Source organism: Nannospalax galili, unplaced genomic scaffold (genome assembly GCF_000622305.1).
Source record: "Nannospalax galili isolate Female #2095 unplaced genomic scaffold, S.galili_v1.0 scaffold1626, whole genome shotgun sequence".
Lineage (NCBI taxonomy): Eukaryota > Metazoa > Chordata > Mammalia > Rodentia > Spalacidae > Nannospalax > Nannospalax galili.
The window spans coordinates 235768-258685 of NW_008354162.1; the positions used below are offsets into that span (position 1 = coordinate 235768).

Consider the following 22918-nt stretch of genomic DNA (forward strand, 5'->3'; position numbering starts at 1 on the left):
ACTCCAATTCCAGGGGGTCTGATGCCCTCTTCTGGTCTTCACGGGCATTGGGAGACATGGGTGCACTTGCATGCATGCAGGCAATACGCTCATAAATTTAAAATAATTAAAAAAATTAGAGAAAAATCAAAACAAAAGTCGGTTCTTTGGGAAGGTCAATTAAATGAGCAAATGTTTAGCAAGACAAACTAAGAAGAGGAAGACAGTTCAGATCATTAAAATCAGAAATTAAAATGGGGACATTACTACCAATTCTACAGAAGTAAAGTGTTTCTATGAACTACTCTACACCAACAAATGGATGACCTAGATAAATAGACAAATTCCTAGGAAGAGAGTACCTCCTGGGACAAAGTTAAGAAGTAGAAAATTGGGGCTGGAGAGATGGTTCAGTGGCTAAGAACACTGGTTCGAATCCCAGCACCCACATGGCAGCTAACAACTGTCCGTAACTCCAGTTCCAGGGGATCCAACAGCCTCTTCTGTCTTCCGTGGGCATTGTACGACATGGGTGCACTTACCTACATGCAAGCAATACATGCATACACATAAAATAAAAATAAAATATTAAAAAAAAGAAATAGAAAATCTGAGTGAAACTACAACTGCGAAGGATATCGAATGAATAACCAAAACTTTGTCTTAGCTGGGTACATGGCTCGGTGGTAGAGCATGTGCTTTGTATGTGTGAGGCCTGGGTTCAGACAAATTAAAAAATCCTGAAGCCAACATTATAATACACAGTTGTAATCTGTGGAGGCAGGAAGATCAAGAATTCCAGACATCCTCAGCTACATTTCGAGTTGCAAGTTTGAGGCCAGCCTGGGCTACATATGACCCTGTATCCAAAAACAAACTAAAAAACCCACGAAATATGTTATGAAACTGGGATTTGGTACAGTACTTGCCTGGCATGTACCAGTCTCTTAACTCTGATACTCAGCAGTTCCCACCAAAAATGGGGGGTGGGGCAGACATGTTCAAGTAGGTAGTAGCCCAGAGAATGGGAGAAAATACTTTTAATAGTCATATTTAATAATAAAGGACAATTACCTGAATATATAGAAACAAAAACGTTTAAAAATAGGAAAATAACTTTGATAAGCATTTCTTCAAAGGCATATATACATGACCACTAAGCACATAAATAAATGTCAGTAGTCATTACAGAAGTACAAATCAAAACTGCAGTGAAGTACTGTATGTTCATTAGGATGGCTCATGTGAAAAATAACACCTGGATATGGTGGTGCATGCTTTTAATCCCAGTACTTGGGAGGCAGAGGCTGGTAGATCTCTGAGTTCAAGGCCAGCCTGGTTTACACAGGGAGTTCCAGGCCACCTGGGGCTACAGGGAGACCCTGTCTCAAAAAGACCAATAAATAAATAAATATGTTTAAAAAATAATAAAAGAATAAAAACAGCAGAGGCTAGCAACCATTGGTGAGGATGTAGAGCTATTACAACTGTGGATGGAAATATGAAATGGTATAGCCATCTTGAAACCAGTACAGTGGTCATTGAAGAAACAACATAGAATTACTGTATAACAGCAATTCCACTTCTGGGAATATGCTCAAAAGAATTGAAAGTAGGGCCTCAAAGGGTTACTATACGTTTGTGTTCTTACCAGGGGTCCACTTAAAATTGAAAGGTTAAGCAGAATGTTAGGAATGGAATATTAGCTTTTAAAAGGAATGGAATGTTAGTGTTATAAAAGTGATTCTTTTTTAAAAAATATTTTATTTATTTTTATTTTATGTGTATGTGTGTATTGCCTGCATGTAGGTAAGTGCACCCATGTTGTGCAATGCCCGCAGAGGTCAGAAGAGACTGCCAGATCCCCTGGAACTGGAGTTATGGATAGTTGTTCGCTGCCATGTGGGTGCTGAGATTTGAACCCGGGTCTTCTGCAAGAACAACCAGTGTTCTTAACTGTGAGCCATCTCTCCAGCTCCACATAAGTGATTCTTGAAGATATAATTCTAAGTGAAAAGCTAGTCATAAAAAAGACAAACACTTTCTGATTCTACTTGTTTGCAGTACTGGTTATCATCCAAGTCACAGAGACTGATAGTAGAATGTAGGTTACCAGGGGCTGGGGTAGTAGAGAATGGGAGTTGTTTAATGGATTAAGAATTTCAGTTTTACAGGATGAAAAGAGTTACAGAGATGAATGATGGTTGCCCAACAGTGTGAATGTTTAGTAATACTGAACTGTGCGCTTAAAATGATACTTTTGGGTTGGGGTATTTTTATGTGTATTATTATTTGTATGTTTGTTTGTATGTATGTATGTATTTATGTCCTAGTTTGCTTTCTTTTGCTGTGATAAAACACTGACCAAGGGGCTGGAGAGATGGTTCAGTGGTTAAGAACACTGGTTGTTCTTGCAGAAGACCCGGGTTCGAATCCCAGCACCCATATGGCAGCTAACAACTGTCTGTAACTCTAGTTCCATGGGATCCAACAGCCTCTTCTGACCTCTGCGGGCATTGCACAACATGGATGCACTTACCTACGTGCAGTCAATACACGCATACACAAAAATAAAAATGATAAATAAATATTAAAAACAAAACAAAACACTGACCAAAATCAGCTTGGGGAGGAAAGGTTTATTTGGCTTACAGGTCCATCCTGGAGGAAAGCCAAGAAGTCAGAAACTCAAGGCAGGTGCTTGAAGCAGAAATCATGGAGGAACACTGCTTACTGGCTTGCTCCCTCTGGCTTGCTTAGCTACCTTTCCTATACAGCTCAGGTCCACCCTAGGGATAGAACTGTCCACAGTGGGCTGGGCCTTCCAATATCAATTAGCAGTTAAGCAAATGTCTCACACACCTGGTCACAGGCCAGTCTGATCTGGGAAATTCTTCAGTTGAGGTTTCCTCATCCCAAGTGACTCTGTTTGTGTCAGATTGACAGCTGAAGCTTACAGTGACAGTGTCCTTGGGCATGTGTGTGCCAGTGGAGAGCAGATAATTTCTAGGACTCAGTTCTCTTTCCACCGTAAGAGTTCCAAGGATTGAACTCAGGTTGTCAGGCTTGGCAGGAAGTGCCTTTACCTGCTGAATCATCACACCAGCCCTAAAATGATATATTTTGCTCTGTGTATTTTATCACAATAAGAAGATTGAAAAATAAGTATATGAAGGGTGGGCGTGGTGCACACCTTTAGTCCCAATATTCGGGAGGCAGAGGCAGGCAGATCTCTGTGAGTTCAAGGCCAGCCTGGTCTACAGAGTGAATTCCAGGCCAGCTGGGGCTACAGGGAGACCCTGTCTCAAAAAAAAAAAAAAAAAAAAAAAAAAAAAAGTATATGAGAGAGCTATTGCCTGTCATGTAGAAGGGCCCTGGGGTTCAGCCACAGCAATGAAAATAAAGTAAAAAAAAAAAAAACTACTGAAGGAATGTTCTAAAATGCCCTCGCACTTCCTCTTCTGTAACATGAAAAATTCCTCCCCCACAAAAATGTAAGTCCTTTCTGCCCCTATGACACCATCATAGATGCAGTGCTTTGCGTAGGTGATAATGGTGAGCCATCTGTGTGTGGGTGTGCATCCTCTGTTAAGAAGATAAAAGTTACATGCAGCATCCCTGAAGTTCTAGAAGTCAGGAGACTGAGGCAGGAGTATCACTATATGTTCAAGGCCAGCCTAAGGTACATAGTGAGTTCCAAACTGGCCTGGACTACAGATCATATTACTATGATCATATTCCCCACTGTTGAAGCCTTCCTAACTGCAACTCAGATCCCAGATCGCCTACATGGATGAGGGATACAAAGGCAATAGAGCTTTTTAGCTGTTCTTTTAAACTATGACTACACTCAGAATCTTGAAAATTAAAGCCAGTCCATCTCTAAAATCTAAGATGTTTACTTTTGGGGGGTTGGGAAGACAGGGTTTTACTCTGAAGCCCAGGCTGATCTTGAACTTGTTACATTTCTTCTGCTTCAGTTTCCTAAATGCAGCGATTACAAGCATGGGTTGTCATGCCTCATTTAAAATTGACTTTATAAACACAAGAAACACCTACATGTCATACATAATGATAAAAGATATTTACAAGGAGCTATGTGATATGACACCTTCTTGATCATAGCTACGCCATGTTAATGTTTAGGCTGACTCTAGTCTCTGAAATCTTCAGACAGTTGGCCCAGGGTATGGGAACACATGTCAGCAGGACCCCAGTTGTCTTGGGAACAGTTCAGTGTGTCCCGGAGTGCACCTGCTAACATGGCTTCTGTAGGTTATGCTTGGCTTGCTTCTGCAAAGTAGTAATTGTTGCTTAATAGAATAAAAATTGTTAAGAGGGCTTTCTATCTGTAAGCTTGGGAGCTTAAATTTTTCCCTAGTTATGGTTTCTCTGTATAAAAGCTTACCCTAGAGACAGCTTGGGGCTGCACTTGGGTTTTAACCCCTTGTGTAGTCACTGGCCAGCAAAGACTTTCATTCAGCAAAACTTTGTCTTAGTGGTCTTCTCTGGTGAAGCACCTCACAATAGTTAACTACTCTAATAAAAAACCTTCTAGGAATTGGGAAGAAAAAAATCAAATTGCAGGGGAAATTGTGCAAAGGACATATCTTAAAAGAAATGCTCTAAGCCTTCAGTATATGAAAGGACGCTCATTTACATTTTATTCTCCACCCCCACTCTACCCCCCGCCCCCACTGTGCTGGGAGTAGAACCCAGGGTCTCATACATGGACAGGCCATTGCTCTACCATTGTGCTATACCCCTAGCACTGCACTTGTCCTTAACTAGAGAAAGCTGAGTGTATATACTGGAAGATGGCCATTTCCATCCATCAGATTGGCAACACTCATCTTTGGCAACCACTTTGTAACTGGGCTTTTGAATGAAGCAAGGATTTGGAAGGGTAATCTCTTAGTAATTACAGATACATGTTTTGATTTTAGAGTTTCCATTCGTAGACCTGCCTATGTCAGCATATACAACATTATATGTGTATAGAGTGACACATGGTGATGGAGTTTGCTAGAAACAGCCTGATTGCCCAGAGTAGAATGGTTTACTAATGTTTGTTTTGTCAATACAGTGAGATTGGAGGAACAAGAAAGCTATGAACTGATGTAGAAAAAATTATTGGATATCTTTCAGAATTAAAAAAAAAAAGCATAGAAACCAGTTTATACTGTGTAGCATGCTGCCTTTATGTTTTAAAAAAAGGGAGGCTTTAGAGCATGTGTGTTTATACATGGAAACTCTAGAATCAGTACTTAATAAAATAGTTATTTTTGGACCCAAGGGTGACAGAATACATAAGTTAGCAGTGATGCTTGATGTGATTTGTTTTTTAAACTATGTAGACATTGACCTTTGAAAATTTATCAGTAACTTAAAAACAGCGCTAGGATTACAAATGTACACCACCATACCTGAGCTCTTGAATGACTGAGCTATCTTCCCAGCTCTTGGCTTCTTCTGTTTACAGATTTATCTTTAACTTTTCCTTCTCTTCCTATAATGTCCAGAACATTTAGAATAGCATTTTATACTAGTGGTGAAAGAAAATGTAAAATCTCATTTCCTGGGGGCTGGAGAGATGATTCAGCAGTTAAGAGTACTGGCTGCTCTTGCAGAAGACCCGGGTTCACTTCCCAGCACCCACATGGTGGCTAACAACCAGCTATAACTCCAGTTCCAGAGGATCAGACAACCTCTTCTGGCCTCTGTGGGCATTGCATGACATGGGTGCACTTACATACATGCAGGCAAAGCATACATACACATAAAGAATAAACATGAATGAAAATTTTATCAAGAAAATCATTAAACTTAGGAGCAAAATAATATGCAAATATAGATTTTTACATAGCACATTTATTTTTATACCTTTAAAATAATCTTTTATTTATTCTTTGACAATTTCATACATATATGCAATGTATCTGAATCTATCTGCCCCCAACTCACACCTCCTCCTGCCCTTAGACACTTCCCAACATGTCCCCCTCTTCATTTCATGTTCTCTCTCTCTCTCCCCCTCCCTCTCCCTACCCCTCTCCCTTTCTTCCTTTCTCCCCCTCTCCCCTTCTCCCCACTCCCTCCTTCCCTGCCTTCTAATGAATTAAATTACTGCTGGATTGCTGGCCAATCTTGTTGGCTTCATCTTGTGCAGGTCTTGTGCAGATCACCATAGCTGCAGTGAGTTCATGAGTGCAACAGCCACGTCATGTCCAGAAGCCAGCATTTCATGGTTCGCCTTCCTGTCCTCCAGCTCTTTGTTTCTGCTCCCTCTTCAAAAATAGGTTTTTAAATGAGACCCCATAGTGTTGAAAACTTGTTGTTCCTTTCCCAGATAATTTCAGTTTCACCTTTGTAACTGTCTGTCTCTGCTTCCCATCTAGCAAAGTCATAGTGCCAAGAGCAGGAACAAGTCTTGCAAAGCAGGGCTCTCTGGTGGCACATGACAGACCAGTGTGGATCAAGATGGACTTCCAGCAGAAGGCCATCAGTATCTTTGCTGTTTAGCACACCAGCTTCGAGCTCTGTGAGAGCAGAGAAGGAAGTCTGGGGTTCCTAACACTTTTTCCTATACTTGTGTTTCCTATGTTTTCAGTGTATTTGAAATGCCACTAAATCAAACCTTTTGTTTTATCTTCCTGAATAAACTGAGTGTTTTGATGGATCAGAGCAGTGTTCCCACTCTATTCTATGAAATAAGAGTCAGGGTATGTGTGCGTGAGTGTGTGTGTGTGTGTGTGTGTGTGTGTGTGTGTGTATGTGTACGTACTTGTGGAGGTCAGAAGACAACTTTTGGGACTCAATTTTCTTCTCCCACCAAGTGAGCCTGGAGATCAAACTCAGGTTGTCAGACCTATTGGCAAGTGCCTTTACCTGCTGAGCCATCTTGCTAGCCCTCAAGAGGACATTTTAGAGAGAAGTGCTTGGATAGCATCTTATTAATATGAGAACACAGACCCCCCCCCCATATTCCAAAACAAATACTAGGGTTAGGGGATAAGTTCCATCATAACATGTTTGCCTAGCTTGCACAAGGTCCTGAGTTCAATCTCTGGCACTCTAGGGAGGAAAAAAAAAGCAAAATGAATTACAGATGGACTGAGTGTAAGTCATAAAGGAAGAAAAACCAAGAACATTTCTCCCATCCATAGCACAGAGGCAAACATCTATCTTAAAATAAGAATATATAAAATTTTAAATGCTCATAACTAAAAAAAATTGTAAACAAAATATATAAATCATATAGAAAGATATTTTTAAAATATTAGTAGTGTCTAACATAGGAGTTCTTAATCTATACAGTTATAAATCACTACTAAAAATTTATTAAAACAGGTATTTCATTATTTAACATTAATGATTAGATCAGTATGCTATTCTGACTTTTAAAAATGCATGGGGCTGTGTTCTAACTCACTGATAGGGCTCTTGCCTAAGATGTACAAGACCCTGGGTTGAATTCCAGCATATCTCTCTCTCACACATACGTACACATATACGCACACATGCACAAATACACAAATGCAGAGAAGAATCAGTGAAATAGAACTACATTGGGTATATATTTTTTTTCCTTTCACAAAGGCATCATTAGCAATTGAGTAGTTTGGGGAGAATAGTATTGTCACTTCATATTGTTTGCTAAAATAATTCCGAGTGATATAGGCAGTTGCATGTAAAGTCATCAAAAATACAGATGTTTATCAACAAACTTGGAAAGTGCAGAAAGGTTTGTGAAGAATAATCACTAATTCCACCATCCAAACCAGAGCAGATCTTCCATGTTATCCTCCTGGTGATTGTTTGTTTTTTTTTCTTAGCTTTATATATGTGCACATTTTGTTTGTGTGTGAAAGTTTTATGTAGCAGAAATATCCTTTTGCATATATGTGTGTGTGCATGTGGATTGACATATATATGGGCATGTGCATGTGGAATCCACAGGTCCACCTCAGGTGTCATTCTTAGGAGCTATTCACATTATTTTGAGACAGGACTTCTCATTGTCCTGGAACTCATGGATTAGGCTAAGCTGGCCAGCAAGCCTTGGGATGCCTGTCTCTGCCTCTCCAACATGTAGATTACAAGTGTATGCCACCACACCTATCTTTTCCATGTGGATCCTAGGGATCAAATTCAGGCCCTTGTGCTTTTGCAGTGAGGACTTTACCAATTGAGTGATCTCTCCAGCCACGGAATTTTCTGTTGTCTTTTTCATTTTAGCAAATATTGGGAATTTATTTTTGCAGCAAAAATAACTTTTTTAGCTGGGTGTGGTGACATACGCCTTTAGTCACAGTACTTGGGAGACAGAGGCAGGCAGGTCTCTGTGAGTTCGAGGCCAGCCTGGTCTACATAGTGGGTTCCAGGCCAACTGGAGCTACAGGGAGACACTATCTAAAAAAAAAATCTTTATATTAACAATAGCATATGGAACTCAGTGTTCTTCCAAAATGGAACATGTTTTTCTGATTATGAAAATAATTCATTTTCATTGTAAAAATGCAGATTAGAGACAAAACAGTAACTTTAGAATGCCTTCACAACATTGCTGTTGCCCCTAAGGATAGAGCCACTAGTGAAGAGATAGTACTGTAGCCCATTATGACTTCACAGGCTTTTTGAAATAATTATTGATTTTCTCAGCCAAGACCCTGTTTGGTATATAACCAGCATCTGCATAATAAATGAGTTCATCATTTATTTAATCAGCTTCCTAATGATTTGCCTTTTCCCAGTGCACTTGTTATTATTAACAGTTTTCTAATGTTTAATCTGTTTTTTTTAAAGCCTTGTTATTTAGGGTAATTTGAGATTTGGTGAGTCAGAGTATAAAAATTTACAATTTTGACATTATTGCCAAGGTGACTGTGATAAGGACAAACATTTAATGGACTTTCACCACCTTCATTAACTATTATTAACTGTTAAATGACTGGTGATAAACACAAATGAAATTTTCTGTAATGTTTTCTGTTGAAGTGTATGTTGCTAAATATTACTTCACTTGAATCTTGAAAAATTTTACAAATTATTACATTTTCCTTGAAAATATTTTGCTGGTGCAAGTTGTTCTAAGAAACTTGATTTCTAAGGCAAGAGGTATAACTCAGTGGTAGAGTGCTTGCCGAGCAAGCTCTAGGTCCTAGTTTTGATGCTGAGTACCACACACAAAACAATTCTTGTCCTGTTGAGAGTTCTTTTTCCCATCTAATCAGAAGATTCTTGATAGAAATTGTGCACTTCATTAACTTCATAACCAGTTTCTTGAGCATCTAAGTACTGGTGACAGTGTCAACACGGCATATCATGGAAGAGATATTATAGAAATGATTATATATTTAACTATTGCTTTACAGACTGTGGAGGGAAAGGAAAGATCAGATTACACTGGAGGTCCAGGAAGACTGCAGCAGCATCAGTGAGGCAGACCTGTCTGAGGACAGGGCTGGAGGCTCCAGGCAGGGAAGCACTCTGCCTGTGTAAGAAATGGAAGGATCTGGAAGATTGAGACCAATGAGTGAGTGTTGGGGTAGGAGTAGCAACAGGGGTCTCATGGGGCCTAGGTCTGTGCTATAGATGATTTTGCCAGGGCTCAGGGCACACCAACATGACCAGATTATTATTTATTTATTTATTTATTTATTTATTTATTTATTTATTTAATTTATTTTTGTGGTCTTTTTGTGACAGGATCTCCCTGTAGCTCTAGCTGGCCTGGAACTCACTATGTAACCAGGCTGGCCTTGAAATTACAGAGATCCTCCTGCCTCTGCCTCCCAAGTGCTGGGATTAAAGGTGTGCGCCACCACGCCTAGCCTCCCAGATTGCATTTTTAAAAGGTCTCTCTGGCTATATAGTAGAGAATGTCAGGGCTGGAGAGATGGCTCAGTGGTTAAGAGCACTTGCAGCTCTTGCAGAGGACCTAAATTCTGTTCCTAGCAACCACATGGCAATTCACTACTGTCTGTAACTCCAGTTCCAGGGGTTCTGGTGCCCTCTTTTGACCTCTGTGGGCACCAGGAAAACGTGTAGTACACAGATGTACATGCAGGCAAACACATGAATAAAATAAAAGTAAATGTTTTTGTTTAAATACCATTATGCAGATCATTATTAAAAAGCTGAGGGTGTAGCTCAGTGGTAGAGCACTTACCTAGCATGCTCAGGGCCGTGGGTTCAGTCCCCAGCACCACAATAAATAAAAAGAAAATGTCACTGGAGGAAAGCAGATGTAGGGGAGAAGCTTGCAGCTGGAAGTCTTTCCAGGAGAACAGAGCATTGATTTCCAAAGTGGGGCATCTGAAACAGAGTGACTGTGGTGTGGGAAGGAGCTTATAATTACATTCATATTTAGAAATTAACCCACATAAATGTGCAGATCAGTTATACTTCTGTGTAGTTTAATAAGTATGTATGTAATGAGATCATGCTTTGAAAAAACTTACTAATGCAAAGAATAATGAAAAGCAACTGCCAGATGTGGTAGCTATCTTAGTTACTTTTCCTGTTACTATGATAAAATACTCTGACAAAAGCAACTTAAAGGAAAAGGGGTTTTATTCTAGCTCACAGTTCAAGGGCATAGTCTGTCATGATGGGGAAATCAAGGAAGCAGGAGCATAAAACAGCTGGTCTTGTTGTATCTACAGTCTAGCAGAGAGTAAGGAATACATGGCTGTGATCAGTTCCCTTTCTCCATTTATAAGTCTGGGATCTTATCCAGAGAAGGATCTATGTATAGTAAGTGGGTTTTTCTTCCCTCCTCAACTGATACAATAAAGATAATCCCCTACAGGCATGCCAGTGGCCTCTATTCTGTCAAGCTGACAATTAGCACTATCACAGTAGCACATGTACATAAGCCCAGCACTTTGGAGGTAGAGGTAGTGGGATCACAAGTGCAAGGCTGACTTGAGCAAGACAAAAAAAGAGAAAAGGTTTGGGGATTAGGAATATGGCTCATTGTAGAATGTTTGCCTAATATATATGGGGCCCTGAGTTCAATCCTTAGCACCATAATAAATAATAAATAAATAAATAAATAAACATAAATAAACATAAATAAATAAATAGATGATAGATAGATAGATAGATAGATAGATAGATAGATAGATAGATAGATAGATGGATAGATAGATAGATAAGTAAAAGCTGCCATGAAAGCCATGGCTACCATGGTCCAATACGGGGTCTGTAGCTTTGGCAGGCTGTGCCAGGCTGCAGGGCCAGCTGGAGATTTATAGTGACATTGCCAGCTGCTCAGCTGTAACCCACCAAACTGATAGAACTGCAGAGTAATCTCTTTAATAAAGAGGAAAACCTGCCAAGTTTTCATTAGCTCCCCAAACAGGAAAGATCGAAGATAAGCATGTTGGGAAAACAGACCCTGACACTGTCTGAATAAATGAATAAAACCAATTCAGTTCCTTACAGTTGTGCCATGCATTTAAGTGAGTGGTACTACAGGGAGTCCATTCTGGTTCTTGAGGACTGACAACCACAGGACATGTATAAGCCTTTGACTAAGTCCTGTGAGATTACATTTCTTACTTTCGAAGACCATAATGCAAGAGAAATGAATAAGGCTTATTGGCATTCTTATGCCATGATGATGGGCTTCCAAGATGAAGATTTGGTTAGTTTGGTCAGAACACCAGAAGTTCCTGTAATTGCTTAAGCCTTTTGCTATGATGTAGTTTTGGATAAGAGAATGGATGAGTGGATGTCAACAAAAGAAAACCTAAGTTCTTTCACAGAAGATGCTCATGCTTTAATTTATAAAGCTCTTCTCCTTGAGACTCTGGGAGTTGACATGAAAGTGGCATTAGAGATATTTCAGCACAAGTATAAAATAGCCTTTATAGAAGAGAAGGCACCACAGAACCCTGAGAGAAGTCAGGCTGTACAGAATTACCTGCAGTGCTGTGAGTGAAGGCCCTCTCATCCTAAGAACAAGTACTGGTTTCTGCTGTCAAGTGTCGGCAGTCCACAGTCTTCAGCCCATTTGACAGTCTCATTCAGTGATTTCAGGATCTGTCTTTTTTTTTAATATTTTTTTATTTTTTACTTTTATTTTATGTGTATGAGTGTATTGCCTGCGTGTATGTGAGTGCACCTGTGTCGTGCAATGCCACGGAGGTCAGAAGAGGGCTTCGGATTCCCCTGGAACTGGAGTTAAGGACGGTTGGCTCGTAGCTGCCATGTGGGTTCTGGGAATTGAACCTGGGTCCTCTGCAAGAGCAGTCAGTGCTTTAAGAGCCGCTGAGCCATCTGTCCAGCCCTATCAGGATATGTCTTTAGCCACTTAAGAGCACATTTGACAATATGGAATAAGCTATTGGAAGAATTTCAGAAAATGGTAACTGAAGATAAAAACCAAAGCAATAGAGGACATTGCATCTACTTAATAATTTTCTTAGGTTTAAATATGTGTAATAGGGGATTGGAAAGATGGCTCCGCAGTTAAGAGCACCAACTACTCTTGCAGAGGACCCGAGTTTGGTTCCCAGTACCCACATGGCAACTAACCACCATCTGTAACTCCAGTTTCAGGGGACCAGATGCCCTCTTCTAACCTCCATGCATGACGTGGGTACGCTTACATACATGCAGGCAGTACATTCATATACATACAACAAAAAATAATATTTAAATACATAAATTAAAATAAAAGCATTTAATATAAAAATAAATAAATATATCTTATAGGGTAGGGGAGATGGCTAGTCTGGGCAAGAAATGTTACTGATCTAAACTGAGAAGTGATCCTTGAGATGACTAAAGGTAGAAAGGTAGAAGTAGGTTTCAGAAGACTTGGTGTGGATTGCAAGTGGAGGAATAAGAAAGTGGTAGCAGAATGCTATCAGGCACTGGTGCTTGTAAGAGGAAGAAGCTGGGGCAGAGCAGGGAGGGAAAAGGAGGAAAGAACAAGCATGTGGTTTGGAATATGTTAGTTTTGAGTTGCCTGTGAGACTCCAAATGGAGGCCTAAGAAGATAGCAAAGGAACTCAAATGGTGAAGGCACAGGTTTTACTAAAGAGTCCAGCAAATGGAGCATGTCTCTCACTCCGGTGTATGGCCAGCTCTGCTTGTGTCACTCAGGGTTCAGGCCACTGAGCCTCCAGCTCCACACACCTGCATGTTTCATCTTTGCTGACAGACCTTACAGCTCACTTTTCCTTAGTCTAAGCAACTCACTTGGCCACCCCTAGCATTAAAGTGGAAGGGGTATGCCATCCTGCCATGAGCCTAGAGAAAAAGAGCAGCTCTGGCTATCCCCTGGCCATTCTCCTGAAGATCCAGTGGTGCGAGGGCTGTTAGTACAGATGGAGCAGCCTAGAGCTTACCCAGAACCAGCTGGCTCAGAGCATGCCCTGGGAGACCTCAGACAGAAAGTGCTCTAGCAGAATTCTTGATGGAATATAGACAGGTGCAGGTATCCTCAGCACGAAGGTGCTGCTGCGTGCTGCTTGCATTGAGAGTTAACTTCCTTTCTTTCCCATGTTACTGGGGTGATCTCTGCAATCTCAAGGTACTAATGAATCTGAAGAGCAGTTGTGTTATAAAGTCCCATGGGTCCCAGAGCAGGAAATGTAGAGTTCAGCTTGATGCTTTGGGCCAAAGGGGCCTTAGCAGTGAGGGTTAGAGAAAGCCAAATTGTATCCTCCTCTTCTGGTCTCTGGGTATGCCCTCTTCAGTGTACACAGAGGTCTCTCAAGGTATATCATATTACAGTCTCCCAGGGTCAGGCAGCTGGCAGGCAGAGTAGGTGGGTTGCAGTGACCGAGTTAATGCACCCAGGAAGAGCGGGTCTGGGAAAACTGTGTACTCTTCTATAGAAGTAGGCCAGGAGGTGACCACTCCCTGCCTGCATTAGTAGATGATTTGAAAGCACTAATGTATATTGATGTATGGCCACTTAAAGAGCTTTCAAGGGTCTCCTGGGAAATAAAATCTAAAGCCTCAGGTGCAGAGGCAGAGAGCGAGAGGAGTTACCAGGGGGCCTGACCCTGGGTGTACTCACTGAAGGTATCATCACACAGGTTACCCCGTCGCTCTCAGCTCCTGTCATGACTGGGCCAGCTTTTGTTCTCTTAGGAAAAAACTCTGTGCCCAGCATAACTTTGTATTACACTCCCCATTTCACAGCTCAGAGTGGCTAAAGAGAGTCAGTTTCCTGAAAATGACAGCTATTTGGTGACATATTTGCATCTTTATATCCCCATGGAATTCTCTCAAAGGAAATTTTTTGTATTCAAGTAGGTAAGACAGGAAAATAAGACAGGAGTAATAGAGCATACCTGTAATCCCTGCATTTGGGAGGCTGAGGCAGAAGATTGCCGTAAGTTACAAGCCAGCCTGGGTTATATAGTACGTCAGCTTGGGCTACAGAGTAAGAAACTGTTTCCAGAGGAAGAAAAGGACTGATGGACAACTCTACTGCTGACTTGGGTTGGAGACAGCATTGTCCCTGAGTGTGATGAACCAGCCTCATCCTTTTTTTTTCTGTATGATCCTTGAAATTGAAGATGGAGAACTTTTTTTTTTTTAATTCTCATTTTCTGCCTGTTCCCTTTTATATTTTTTCTTTCTGTTGTGCTGGAGATGGAACCCAGGGCCTCAAATGCTAAGGAAGTGCTCTATCACTGAGCCACACACTCGCTCCTTTTGTTTCCTCTGACTAACGAGAGTAGGGAATCAACCTCTCTTTTGGCCTTGAAAGGCTGCAGATAGGATCAGAAATTTCATGGAATGCCAGAACTTCAGGCTTTTCCAAGGTTATGCCAACTTTTACTTCGAGGATGTATCCTTTTGGGAGGAAGAACGTGCCATTACTTTATCTGTCTTCTGTTCTAAATACAAACCTCTTTTTTTTAAAAAAAATTATTATTTTTATTTTATGTGTATGAGTATTGCCTGCCTGTAGGTAGGTGCACCCATGTCGTGCAATGCCCAAGGAGGTCAGAAGAGGACGTTGGATCCCCTGGAACTGGAGTTACAGACAGTTGTTAGCTGTCATATGCGTCCTGGGAATGGAACCCAGGTGTTCCTCAAGAGCAGCCGGTGTTAAGCCATCTCTCCAACCCCACACCAGCAAGATACTGTGTTTTTAAGAACAGTTTAGTTATGTGTGAGGTTTTAGAAGGCCTGGAAAAAGTCAGATGTTGTGCTTCACACTTATAATCCTGGCACCCAGCAGGTGGAAGCAGGAGGATTACCACCAATTTGAGGTCATCCTGGGCTATAGAATGAGAACCTGTTTCCTCAAGCACACAGCCTCAGAAGAAGAAAAAGGGAAACTAGAGGATAGAGGTAACATGGGACATGTTTCTAATTCTGAACTGCTTGAAGAAGGCCAAACATGGTCATTCCAAGAACATGCCAAAATGGAGGACAGACAAGTAAAATTTTTGCATACCCTCCCCAGTGTTTATCATTTCATACTTTCCCAAGAGTTACAACAATCCTGTCTAGCCTAAGATTTAGGTTCACTAGTGTATGGTTTTCCAAATTTCTGTTGATGTCACTGTGTGCATTGCGGATACTGTGTCTGTGTAATACTCTGAACCCTTGTCCTGGACACCAGGCCAGGTGAACTGTGTTCAGTTCAGTGTGTCTCCTACACCAACCTCAGGAAGATGTGAGGCTTAGCAGTTAATGGTGAAAATCTAGGTGTTTCCAAACTCTGAGGCACAGTGGGGAAACACATATTCTGGCATTCTGAGGTCTGTCATGTGGCTTTTCTGCACCAGGCTCTCTTAGGCCCTCCTGCCAGTTTTCTGCTTCTGCAGATACCTGTGAGCTGGCAGGAACAGCCATTCAGGACAAATTCTGGTTTGGGGATTTTGCTTACTGCCATGCGTTATTTCTGCCACATTGTTCATTTGATTTGTTGAGACCAGAAATTCCTATTATTTTATCTGCTTGTGAACTGCTGCACGTGGAATGGGATATGTTCACCGCAGGTTCATGTTCGTGAACTCTTGGTCCCCAGCTGGTGGCACTCTTTTGGGATGTTATGGAGCTTTTAGGAAGTGGGGCCTATGTGGAGGAAGTGGGGTGGGGGGCTTATGGGTAGTAGCTCAGCCCTGGTTTCCAGCCCCAGCTCTCTGCTTTCTTGTTACCAGCTCCTCATGCTCCCATCACCAGGGACAGGAGGCACCCTGCCCCATGAACACTGTCATGCCTCCCCTCCATGGAACAGTGAGCAATATAATCTGTCCTTCCCTAAGTTCTGTCAGGGATAGAGAAAAGTAACTAATACATGAACATAGCTTAGATATTGAAATAAGAACTTCCCAGTCTTTAAGGATTAAAGGGCTTATTTGGACACTGCAGGGTGGCTTTCTGTCCTGTTCAGGTTTATGCATGGACCAGTGAGAAGGAAATCCCAGCATCCTCAGTACCATTACTGTTCCAAACACCGGGTGAGGGTCACCATGTAACTCTGAAGTACAGATAGGGGTGGCATTAGTAATTGCAGGTGGACAGCCTTACATGAAGTGTTGATTGAGAGAAAACTATGCCAGGCATTCAGTTAGTTTAGTAGAGTCAGGCAGAAAGGTTCAGAGAGCTGCTGGCCCAGGCAGACTTTGTTATCTAGGCCTAAGGCAAATGTAATATAAATCACCTATCTCTACTCCTGAAGTGACTGCTTATTTTTCAACCTTGGCAAGAGCAGAGTTACTCTCCAACAGAGGCCCTGGGCTGGTTATCAGGGGTAGAAATTGACCTTGCCAGTGCCTCTCCCAAGTGGTCCCAGCGACACTCCAGCATGTATAGAATAGCTCTTGGAACAGCTGACTAGTAAAGTTCTGTGTTCTACACAGAGACTTGTTCAGAATTCACTCTGACCTCCATGTACTTGTTCATACTTGGGAGTTAGCTCTAAAGGTACATTAAGAAGGGGCTGCAGAGATGGTTCAACTGTTAGGAGCACGTGCTGCTCTTGCAGAGGACATGTTCAGTCCCCAGATGCCACATGGTGGTTCACAACTGTCTGTAACTCCAGTTCCACAGGATTCAGTACCCTCTTCAGACATTCATACGGTGCACATTACATACATACAGGCAAAATACTCCTACACACAAAAATCTTATTTTGAAAAAATACATGAAACATGACATCTGTTTTCTGAAGGGGTGAAATGAGACTTGCCCTCAGCTCTTAAACTTTATTACTAAGGATTTGTGTTTGTATATGTGTGTGGGACTTAAGGGGCTTATACTCTACGATTGAGCTACACCCCAGCCTATGACAAAGAACATACTAAGGATTCAAATAAAGAGCAAGATGAAGAAATGCATGGGAGGAGGTTTGGAGGACTTTGAGTACAGGAGCTTCCTTCTCCATGGGCTTCGGCTCCTCCTGCTAGGGGACTAGCTCTTATCTTCCCACAAGCCCATGTGATCAGCTGTCCAGATCTTCAATAGAGCCCTGTACTTTTCATCACATTGGCATGATTGAAGCATGGACAGCCACATAGAAACAGAATTGAATGGCGGGGAGGTGCTTTAATGCTGTGAGCCTGAGAGGAGAACCCTAAAAAGCTTGTCAGTTCAGCTTCTTGGCCTATCTCCCTGGAGGGCCCCCCATCTGAAATCAGGGTCTAATGAAAAGTGGAGAGAGATTATAGTTTACATTATTTACCTTGAGGAAGAGAAATTATAGTGACTATAGCCTGCCTTGGGATGAAAAGAGAGTGGGTACAAGGAGACTGGCATGTCAGAGGGAGAGTTTGTTCTTTGAAGTCTAGAATACTCTTCCACCTTGTCTCTGAAGCTATTTTTAAACTGCTTTGTTACCCAAAGAGAAAGGTCAAATTAAGGACAAAAAAGGAGGCTATTGTTCTAGTCATTTAGAAAGTAACAGAATTTCCTAAGTGTCATCTCATTAGTGGACATTGATGGCAATTTAGTGAGTTTCTGTCAAAGAGGGTTTTGGGGTGGTTTTTTTTTTTTTTTTTTTTTTTTGAGACAAGGTCTCCTTGTAGCCCCAGCTGTCCTGGAACTCACTATGTAGATCAAGCTGGCCTCACAAAGATCTGCCCACCTCTGCCTCCCAAGTGCTGGGATTAAAGGCGTGTGCCACCATGCCCAGGGTTTTGTGTTTTGTTGTTTGTTTGTTGTTTTTTAAGACAGGATGGTATTGTAGCCCCAGCTGGCCTAGAACTTCCTGTGTAGACCAGGCCTTGATCTCACAGAGCTCCACCAGCCTTTGCCTCCAAGTGCTGGGATTAGAGGTGTGTGCCATCACACCCAGCCTCAAACAGAGCTTTTGATACATTTCTCAATGTATGTGATAACATCTAACATTTTATATATTTAAACAACATCCCTTATAATAAAGATCATTAATAATTTCATGATAACAGACCACTTATAATTAGTGTTTCAAAGAGGAAATCACAAGGGAAATTAAAGAACACTTTAAGGAGAATGAAAATGAAGGTTCAATATTGCCAAAATTTATGAGCATATCTAAAACAGCACTTAGTGGTAAACTTACAGAGGGAAATATCAGTATTTGCTAAAAAACAAAACAAAACAAAACAAACAAAAAAAAAAACCAGACTTCGGTAAACTAACCTTCAATGTTAAGACATTAAGAATTTTACATAATTTTACAAATTTTCCATAATTTTCCTTTTAAAGAATAACACAGTTGAACTCATATAGTATATAGCCTATACATACATACATATGTAACTTCTTCACAAACTTTCTTTTCTGTCCTGAGTTTTCCATTTTGTGTTTCACATGTAGGTCACTGATCTATTTGGAGCGCTTTTTATGAAAAATCTAAGGTTAGGAGGCTGGAGAGATGGCTCAGTAGGCTAGAGTGCTTGCTTTCAAAGTATGAAGGCCTGAGCTGTGATCCTAGCACCCATGTAAAAGCTGGGTGTGGCTCTGAGCTCCTGTAATTGCAGTGCTATGGGAGGTAGAGACAGGAAGATCACTGGGGCTTGCTGCCAGCCTAGCTCCAGGTTCATTGAGACCCTACCTCAGGGGAATAAGGTGAATAGACAGTAGATGTGATAGACCAGGACCCCCAGCATCCTCTTCTGCCTCCCCTCTTTGCCACACATACACAAAGAAAAAAATCCAAGGTCCATGTCCAGACTGATTTTTGTTGTTGCTATTTGTTTTTTTGGACCTGTTTCACTATGTAGCCCTGTAGCCCTAGCTGGCCTCAAACTCATGGCAACTTATAAGCATGTACCACCAACCATAGCTTAGACTCTTTGTTGTTACATGTAGATGTTCAGTTGTGCCAGCACCGTTCTTGGAAGAGACTCTCTGCTCTGTTTGCTTCCATGTCACAGGTCACTTGACTGTGTTCATGCAGGCCTTTCTGGGCTCTCTAGGCTGATCTGTTGATCTGTTTCATCTTTATTTTTGTTAGTACTACAATGTTAACTTTACAGGGGTCTTCAGATCTGGTCGCATCAGTCTTCTGTTTGTTCTTCAGTATTGGACTGCTCTGTTCTAAGGTCTTTTGCTCCTCCGCATAAGCTTTAGGATCAGTTTGTCAGTATCTAGAAAACAATTTCATGGAATTTTGATTAGGATTTCAAATTGCGATTGTTCATTGGTGGTATATAAGAAAATAATTGGTTTTTGTGTTGTGTTGGTGGTAAAGCGGTGAGCATAGCTGTCTTCTAAATTAACTTTGTATGTAGATCGTTATTAAAAATCACTTAGTTCCAAGAGAATTTGTGTGTGTGTGTGTGTGTGTGTGTGTGTGTAGTTCTGATGGATTTTTTACATGTCATGCCAAGACAGAAGAATCATCCTAGCCTTTTTAATGAACATAGTAGAAAGCATTGAATTTCCTACCATTAAATATGATATTAACAGCTAGGCCTATAGAAACAGTTGACCTATAGAAATCCTAGATACTTGGGGGCTGGGGCAGGAAGATCACAAGCTCAAGGCCACCTTGAGTAACTTAGCAAGACTGTCTCTTGAAATAAAAAGTTTTAAGAGGATGGGGTGAAAAATGGCCAAGTCAGTAAAATGATTGCCGTGCAAGCTGTGGTGGCACATGCCTGTATTCCCAGTGCTGTGGGAGGTGGAGGTAGGCAGATCTCTGGGACTCAGTCTAGCTGAATTGGTGGGCTTTAGGTTCAGTAAGAGACCCAGTCTCAAAAAAAAAAAAAAAAAAAAAAGATGGAGAACGCTAGAAGACACCTAATGTTGACCTCTGGTCTCCATACTCACCCCTGTATGTACACATGTAAACACAAAAAGAATTTTAGAAGGGATGGGAACAGAGCTCACTGGTAGAGTACACCCTAAGTTCAATCCCTAGTACTGGGGGGAAATGCATGACATTAGCTATAGGTTTTTTGTAGATGTTGTTTTTCAAGTTGAAGTTCCCTTCTATTCCTCTTCTGTTCCTGGTGGACTGAAGGTATGTTTGTGTGTGTGTGTGTGTGTGTGTGTGTGTGTGTGTGTGTGTGTGGTGTTGAGAGAGAGAGAGAGAGAGAGAGAGAGAGAGATCAGGAAAGGGTATTAGGTTTTGTCAAAAGATTTCTGGTTTTATGATTTTTCTTTTCTAGCCTGTTGAAGTGATAAATTAATTGCTTTTTAAAATGATAATTTTAATTAATTAATTAATAATTAATAAATTGCTTTTTTTAAATGTTGAGGCAGCCTTGAAAATCCCTTTTGGTCATAATCTATAATTTTTTTCATATATTTTGGATTTGGTTTGCTACTGTTTTGTGGGGATTTTTGTATCTCTATTCTGGGGGACATCGGCCTTCAGCTCTTTTGTTGTAATATTTTGTTGTTCATTAGCAGGATGAAAATGATTGACTTTTCCAGATTAACTTTGTGTCAGAATCCTTGCTATAATCACATAGTTCCAAGAGGAATTTTTTTTTTTTTGCCTGATTTAAGAATTAGGGTAATGCTGACCTCATGTGTTAGAAAGCATTGTCTCTGTGTCTATGTTTTGGAGAAGAGTATGGAGAATTGATGTAATTTCTTTTATAAATTTTAGGTAGAATTCACCAGTGAACCCATGTGGGTCAGTGCTTTCTGTTATGGAGGACTGTTAATATTTTATTCAGTTTTTATTAGGAATAGGTCAGTTCAGACTGTCTGCTGCTTATGTGATTATAGCAGGTCATATCTTTCAAGGGACTGAAGGGATTGGTTTGTTTCATCTAGGCTTTCAGAGTTGAGATCTCTCTCTCTCTCTCTCTCTCTCTCTAAGTGCACCGGAGTGTATGGGGGCTGTGGTAAGTATAGAAGGCCAACTTCAGGTGTCATTCCTCCAGAGCCATTCACCTTGGGTTTTTGTCATTGTTTTTTTTTTTTTTTCTTTCCCCCAAAGATGTCTTTCTTTTACATTTAATTTGTTTATTTTTAATTTTATGTGTATATGTGTTTTGCCTACATTTAAGTAAGTGCACCACATGTGTGCAGTGCCTGCAGAGGTCAGAAGAAAGGGTCAGATCCCCTGGAACTGGAGGTACAGCTGGTTGTTAGCCACCATGTGGGTCTAGGGACTGAACCTGAGTCTTGAGCAACTGGTGCTCTTATCCACCAAGCCATCTCTCCAGTCCCTTCTACTTTTTTTATTTTTTGAGACAGAATCTTTCAGTGGTACCTGGAACTCACCAATTAGGCTAGGCTGACTGTCCATTGAGCCCCAAGGATCTATATGTCTCAGCCTCCCCAGTGCTGTTACAGTAAGCCTGCACCGATCACCATACCTAGCTTTCTATATAGGTGCTGGAGATCAAACTCTGGTCCTCATGCTTATACAGGAGGCACTTTACTGACTGAGCAGTTGCCCCAGCCTGTGATATTGTTTTCATTATCCCATTAGTGTCTGTGTGATCTTTAGTGATGGCCCTGCTTTGATTTGAATATTAGCAATGTATGCCCTGTCTTTTTCTCTGCGTAGCTTCTCTAGAAGCTCATCAGCTGTATCACTAGTTTTTCTATATTGAATTCTTTTTGATTCCATTGATTTCTGTTGTAATTTTTTTTTATATTTTCTCCTCTGCTGCTTACTTTGAATCTAATTTGTTCCTCCTTTTCTAGCTTCTCAAAGCCAAAGCTTACATGATTGATGGCCACTGACCGCACATGATGAGTCATTCTCAGCTGTGTGTGTGTGTGTGTGTGTGTGTGGAGAGAGAGAGAGAGAGAGAGCGAGAGAGAGAAAGTTCCTTATTATTTTTATTTTATGTGTATGAGTATATTGCCTGCATGAGTGTAAGTGCACCCATGTTGTGCAATGCTCATGGAGGTCAGAAGACATCAGATCCCCTGGAACTGGAGTTGCAGATGGTTGTTAGCTACCACATGGGTGCTGGGTAGTTTATTTCTTTGTGATCTGAGAACAACATTGTATGGTTTGAGTGACAGTTTTACTAAGTTCACCTGTGTCCTCACTGCTTTCCTGCCTGCTGAGCTGTCCATTCCCGACATAAGAGTGTTCAAGTGCCCAGTTGTCAGAGTTGATTTTTCAGCTTCTCCTTGCATATCCCTCAAGTTTCGCCTCCTTTATCTTGAAATCCTGTGATGAGGCCTGTTTTTTTTTTTAATATTATTTATTTAATTTCAATATTGTACTCTGTATAAATCCTATAAGATAAAAAATTAAATGAGGTTTTAAAGTTTAAAAAAGATCTCCATTTCACTATTAAAATACACAGTTTCATACAGAAAAATTCATTTTTAATGCAATTGACATTAAGATGTTTGCACATGCGTTTCTAATCTCTATATATCAGATTATTACTAGTCAAAGTTGGTTACTTTCTGAGCTCCTTGGCATCTGAGCATGGATATAAAGTCATCAGGTAGATTTCAATGGTAATGTTTTTTCACATCTACTAATTACTATTTTTATCATTGTTAGAATTTTTAAAAACTACATGATTCGAAGAAGCATTTC

The 22918-nt window shown here is 40.9% G+C and overlaps 1 protein-coding gene and 1 pseudogene across 1 annotated transcript in view; both read left to right on the plus strand.

Annotated features, from left to right (window-relative positions):
- Abhd12 (abhydrolase domain containing 12) overlaps positions 1–22918 on the plus strand; it is a 99755-nt gene that overhangs the window by 28653 nt on the left and 48184 nt on the right. The gene's annotated exons all lie outside the window — the stretch shown is intronic.
- The window catches only part of LOC103748531, a 21921-nt pseudogene continuing 7499 nt past the window's right edge, over positions 8497–22918 (plus strand).